This window comes from Mauremys reevesii, linkage group 2, assembly GCF_016161935.1.
Source record: "Mauremys reevesii isolate NIE-2019 linkage group 2, ASM1616193v1, whole genome shotgun sequence".
Classification (NCBI taxonomy): Eukaryota; Metazoa; Chordata; order Testudines; family Geoemydidae; genus Mauremys; species Mauremys reevesii.
This window is the reverse complement of record NC_052624.1, coordinates 3,089,094-3,096,146: the sequence shown is the minus strand read 5'-3', so window position 1 is coordinate 3,096,146 and position 7,053 is coordinate 3,089,094.

Sequence of the window (7,053 nt, the reverse complement as noted above, 5' to 3'; positions counted from 1 at the left end):
CACTATCTGCGGAATGATGAATACTCACTGATATGCTTTAAAGGCTGTGACCAATGTTGTCAGAGTGCGACCGGTATGGTGCTCTGCTTTCTCCAATGTTGATATCACTCGGCTGCGTGCGTGTGTTCCCTCCGTGTGCTGCCCCAGCTCTTCGAAGATAGCTGACACAGCAGACCCGACGAGAACCCCCAATAACCACAGAGTCCAGTAAGATGCAAAGCCACGTTGGCTAGGTTTATTGCGACCTCGGACACAATTGCAGTTCCCTATAGGTTTCTTAGCCTAATTCGGGGCATACTAGGAGAAAGTGCCTCTTGGCAATGGACTCAGCTCAGTCAGTGGCGGGACTTTCCACTGCCCCCTAGGCTGGACAAAGACACCGCCCCAGGGATGCATTCTTATACACAGATACAAACAAGTTACACATCACACCTGACGTATTGAGGGGCCACCCCTCTACGCAGCAAGGTTCAACCTTGTACGTATTTAGGTGCCGCCTTCTACCTTGTACATGTTGGTTCGATCAAAACAACTCTGTCCATCATATTACCCTTTTGCCCCTGTCATTGGGATGGGCCAGCCTGTTCTTTGTTATCTGTGTGGAATGTGCAAGTATGTGAATGTTCAGTACCTTTAAGGTACGTATCAGCCCTTTCCTGGCCAGCTTCTGTGAGCAGGGCCTGCCTCTGGCTCACAGCTTAACTTTGCTTTATGTTAGCAAAGTCTTGACCATTACCTCAGGCCTCATACCGGGCCTTTATCAGGGCCTGCACTTACTACAACCAAAAAATGGGAAAAACACCTTTTCTGCCAGACAGAAGGGAAAGCAGCTATCTGCTGGTCTCCAGTGAAATGAAACAAGGTGTGACCCAAAGCACTGGAAGCCCCATCTACAGTGGTGGGGGATGGGAAGTCCACAGGCAAGGAAGAACAGCGTGAGATCATCCAAAGTCTGGGGACAAAGCAGTGAGTTTGGGAAAAATAAAGGAAAGAGAAGAAGCCATCTTGGCATCCATCACTAGACAGACAATGGGGCAGAGCTCTGGCAAGCTGAGAACGATGCGTCCTTCAACTAAGGGAGATAAAGTCTCTGGTAACTGAATATAGGTGAGAAAACCACTCAGGCAAAGCTCTTTAAGTTAGAAAGACAAGGGAAACCAGCACCTTGGACTTCTATGGTAGGTTCTGCCTGTGAGAAACTCAGCCATGGCTGGAAAGAAAAAAAAATTGTGAGAAAACTACCTTGAGCAAAGTTATATGGTTTAAGTTGGGGCTTAGCCCATTGAAAGTGAAAACACTTTCAGAAAATGCTTACAAGCAAATACCTTTATTCCTTCCACTTGGTATTGAAAGGATGAGGCCTTTTCCTGTAGCTGTACTGTAAGGCAGGGGTAGGCAACCTATGGCACGTGTGCCGAAGGCGGCACACGAGCTGATTTTCAGTGGCACTCACACTGCCCAGGTCCTGGGGGGGCTCTGCATTTTAATTTAATTTTAAATGAAGCTTCTTAAACATTTTAAAAACCTTATTTACTTTACATACAACAATAGTTTAGTTATATATTATAGACTTATAGAAAGAGACCTTCTAAAAATGTTAAAATGTATGACCGTCACGTGAAACCTTAAATCAGAGTGAATAAATGAAGACACAGCACACAACTTCTGAAAGGCTGCCGACCCCTGCTGTAAGGTCTGAAGGCTTTTTCTGCAGCCATATTAGGAGAGTAGCAGCCATGAGCCAAGAAGCAGAAAGTCAGATCCTCACATTCCATCTAAAATTACATTAAAACAATTAAATATCAGGCTGTTAAGAAGGAGATCCTGTCCTAACAGCACCCTCCATCACCAGATAAAGAAACAGATTTTAAGATGGTTAAAGAAAACTTTGTTTGATAGCAGCCTGTCTGGCAAGAAATCACTTACCAACAAGTTGTGGTTGTGAAATCCCCACTGCTTTATTGTTTTGTCTTTATGGTCCCCACTTCTCTATTTTTTATCTGTCTGGGCTCTGTCTGGTTCTTTGATTGTTTCTGTCTGTTACATAACTAATTTCGCTAGGTGTAAATCAATTAAGATGGTGAGGTATGACAGGTTAAATGATTGTTTTACAATAGATTAGGATTGGTTAGAAAATTTTTAATAATGTCGTAAAATGATTGGTTAAGGTATAGGATTTACTATATAAACTACATAATCTATGAATGGTGGAGGAACAAGCAAATTGCTTTATGTTAATTCTGTAGCTAAGTAATGGTGATGGACCTCCTTCAAAGTCATCCTAATTACCTTTTGGTGTTCCCAGAGGAACTCCCAACATGTCAAAGAGGACATGAAATTGTATAAAAGATCTTTGGGTCCTGATTCTGTCATCTCATATGTGCTTAAGCTTCATCAGAGGAAGTTTAAGTCACAAGACTGAGGTCCCAGTTATGCTGGTACGCCCTGAATATGAGATTTGGACATTGGACTATAGCCTATGAACGATTTCAGAAAGAACTCTTTGCTGCTACAAAGCTCATCATCTCTGCTATGAATCTGGACCTCAATGAATTGAACTCATGTCTGTATGTATATTAATCTTTTAACCATACTCTCTCTTTTTTTTTTAAATAAATTTTAGTTTAGTTAATAAGAATTGGCTGTAGCGTGTATTTGGGTAAGATCTGGAATATTCAATAACCTGGGAGGTGATGTGTCCGATCCTTTGGGATTGGTAGAACCTTTTCTTTTATATGATGAAATAAGTCAAATATGATGATTTCTGGGAAAATCTTAGATACCTGGATGGAGGCCTGAGGCAGTATCATTTTAAGGGAACTGTGTTGTTTGGACTTCTGAGTAACCACTAAGGTAATAAAGAAGCTGTTTTATGCTGGTTGGTGAATCTAAGTAGTGGAACATCCACCAGCTTTTTGGGGTTTGGCAGCTCCATTCTTTGCAATTCACCCTAATTGAGTGACCACAGCTGGCCCCCCTGGAACCCCAGTCACAGCTTAGCATGTATATTCTGCTTGGTAATTGTTAATAAATAAAGGACAAGGATATTACAGTGTAAGGCTTTTTCACCGCTAAAAGGTCCTGCAAACCGCAGAAGAGAATGCCCTGAGCTCAGGGCATTGAGTAAAGGTGGTTTCCTTTCACCTGGAGCCTTAGGAACTGGGAAACAGTGGGGATGCCTACATCACGTGGATTGTGCCTTGAGCCATAGGAACTGGGAAAAGGGGTGTGGGTGGGTGTGTAAGTAACAGCATCAGTTAAGTGACGTACTTTGGTTAATACTAATAAATTCATTTTATTTTTACCATAAGCCAACTCAGAGCTGTTCGTAAAGAGACGGAAGTATTTACCCAGTTAGGCTGTGTTTTTTACTTAAAGGAGCAACATACCTTATTACAGCAAAAGCTTTTTTTATCTGGCATGTTGGGGGCATAGGAGGTGCCAGTAAGTGAAAAATTATGGTTAACTAAGAGGGAGGGAGTTTGGGTGCGGGAGGGGGTGGGGGGTACTGGATCCAGAGGGCACTCTCCTCGGGCGTCTCCCTGCAAGCGGCAACGTGTCCCTGCTGCTTCTAGGTGGAGGCGTGGCAGGTGGCTCTGCGTGCTGCCCCCACTCTGAGCACTGGCTTTGTAGCGCTCATTGGTCAGAAGCCGCAGCCAATGGGAGCTGTGGGGGCGGTGCCTGTGAGCAGAGGCGGTGCGCAGAGCTGCCTACCATGCCCCTGCCTAGGAGCAGCAAGGATGTGTCACCGCTTCTGGGGAGCCACAGGGAGCCAGCCTGCCAGCCCCGTGCCAACCGGACTATAAACCAAACTTTCTATGAAGATTAGAAATGCTGGTTTATAGAGCTTTCTGGTTGGTACAGGGCCGGATAACACAGCTTTAACTGTATTTCTCTGAACATCCCAAGAAAGGGCTGGACATTTTAGGGTAGATGGTTTTGGGAAAAACTGGGACTGGGGATGTGTTGAGATCACTTGGCTAGTAATAACCAAGGCTGATGGAGACCAGAGCGTGGCTGTGGTGTAACAAGCAAACTTCTGGAGTCAGAGTTGGTGAACCAGGGATGCTTAACACAGACAAATTCAGTGCGTGCTTGTAGGCTGGATGGGCACGTCTGGACAGGGAACTACAGCAGCAGAGTGTTTAAAGCAGAGAGTAACCTGAGGTTACAGGAAGAGTGGTGACACCACTTCTCACTGGTCTGGGTGAAACAATTTGGCACTGGGGTGACTACTTCTGGAGCACTATGTCCCAGTCTGGTGTCCACAATCGAAGGATGTGGATAAATTGGAAGGGGTTCAAAGAAGAGCCACAAGAATGGTTAAAGGATTAAAAAGCCTGCCTTATAGTTATTGAGCTCCTTGAATCTAGCTAGCTAACCAAACCGACTGAGGGGTGGCATGATTACAATCTATAAGTACCTACATAGGGAACAAATATTTGATAATGGCCTCTTCAGTCTAGCAGACAAAGGTGCCACGGCTATAGGTTGAAGCTAGATAAATTCAGACTGGGGAAAAAACATGAATTTAACAGTGAGGGTAATTAACCACTGAACAATTTACCAACGCTGAGGTGGATTCTCCATCACTGGCAATTTAAAAAAAAAATAATTCTTGATTTTAAGGGATCTGCTCTAGTTCAAAAGGGATTATTTTGTGGGAGTTCTATGACCTGTGCTGTGCAGGAGGTCAGACCAGATGATCACAGTGGTCCCTTCTGGCCTTGAAATCTATGCGGGGAACAACCCTTCGTGTATCTTTCCTTATTCAAAATGTCCACCACCTCCCATTACTGTCAATTGGACTGATGCGAGCAAGCTGGCTGCAATTTCCCTACAGTCTATCTGTATATGAAAGTGAGGCTGCTATTCCAATTGTTTCAGTGAGACTAAGCCATGCACACAGGCAACATGGCTTCCACTACATGGTTTGGGGATGGGCTTGACAGACATTATTAGGACACAGACCGAGGGACAGCAGAGACCCTGTACATGGTGCACAGGAAGATGGGGGGAGGCAGAAAGGAGGGAGGTCAGGGCCGGCTCCAGGCACCAGCACAGCAAGCAAGTGCTTGGGGTGGCCAACGGAGAGGAGTGGCACGTCTGGCTCTTCTGTGGCAATTCAGCGGGGGGTCCCTCACTCCCGCTCGGAGCGAAGGACCACCAGCCACCGAATTGCCGCCGAAGACTGAAGCAGTGGCGGTAGAGCAGATTGCCATTGTGGCTTTTTTTTTTTTTTTTTGGTGCTGCTTGGGGCATCAAAAACCCTGGAGCCGGCCCTGAGGGAGGGTTGCCATCTCTGAGATGCAGAAAAACTGGCCACCCTCCTGTCCCGTCCCAGGAGCCCCTGCCTCCCCCATCCTGCTCCCCACCCGTCCCTGCTGACGAGCCTCAGATCTGTCCTGCTCCCTGGTGCAGAGAGAAGCCACAGGGGTTTTGGCAGGTTGAGGGCCCATCCTGCTGAGCAGGACCCAAGTGCTTGCTGTGCTCCGAGGACATGTGGTGGTTACAAGACAGCCGTACAGCTGCATATATGTGCAGGTTACAAGGAATGTTGGTCCCAAGTGAAAAAACCTGGCACATGAAGTCTTTTACCTGGCAACCAGCCAGGCAGTACAAAAAACCAACCAGGTGCCAACTCCAGCAGGAGAACATGGGGGCAGGAAGAGACGATGGGAGTGGGGTAATGTGAGGGGCAGGAGGGTGACTGAAGCAGCACAGGAGGAAGCCTGCGGAGGGTGGAGGGGATAGAGATAGGAGTGGGAAATGGAGCAGGGTAGAATGGCAGCCCTCCCATGCTGGGGTGGTCGAGGGTCAGGGAAATCCCCTCTCAGCAGCTGGGGAAAGGACAAATTTTTGCATGTATATTTAACACTGGATTTTCCACCTTGGAATCTCTCTCACATTGGGGCAGGCAGATTTCCCCCTAAAGCATCAATACCAGAAGGCAATTAAGAAACTCCACACATTTATTTTAGAAAATCTTGTAATTTTTATGCAAATCATGATGGGGGACGGGGAACTCATCATTTTTGAACACATGGAGTTGGCAATACTGCACCTGGCCACCACGGTGGACCCAAGGGAGCCGACCTCTGAGTTTAAGACATGGAGAAACGATCTCATGTCCAAAACTCCGGCAGAAGAGGAGAAAGTCAATAACTTGGAAGTCTGAGTCAACATTCTAGAAACCGGCCAAAGAGAAACACATAAGAGAAAGAGGCAGAGGTGCCTGGCACTACTGGAGCAGAGAGATGCAGGTTAAATTAGATAATATAGAAAAGGGAACGAGCAGAAATATTACAATAAATGAGGTGCTTAAAAAAATGCTGAAGGAGCAAATACAATCTGGTATGTAAAAACTTCAACTGCAGAGCTGTTAAATCTGAGCTCTCTGGAAGAGGTGAAAGTGGACAGAGTCCATAGGGTGCTATTCCCTCCACCTAATCCTTGTAACAGGCCAAGAAATCGGACTGTAAATGTCATTATCAGCAGATTAGATGATCATGATGGTCCCTTCTGGCCTTAAAGTCTAACATAACATAACTATAACATAACTATGTTATGTTATAAAGAAAATAGTCTGAAGTTTGGTTTATTGGAGCGGGCATAATTCTGATAACTGTGTTCTGTATTTTTTTTAAAAGACAAAGAATAATGAGGGAAAGAATGGGAGAGTTCCAATGATGGAGGTTGGAGAAAATAGATACAGGAAGAAGCAGGGAGGGGCCTGTAGTTCTGTGTAAATCCTCTCCATCTAACTCAAGTGATCAGATGGCAATCTATCCCTGAGGGCCAGGGCTGAGGTGAAGAACATCTCCTGCAATGCAACCGAGGTAAGAGGTTAAAGTGTCCATGGGGACAGTACAGGGGTTTACAGCTAAGCAGTGCCCAGTCATTTGGGGACTGATTTATATGCTATTTTCGTATTTTATTTTTGGATTTAAGTTAAGGGGATACAGGAGAAGGAAGGGAACTAATACAGGAAATAGCTGCAGATGTTTACAAACAGAACTCGAGCCATATTCAAGCACACAATTGTGAAAGACA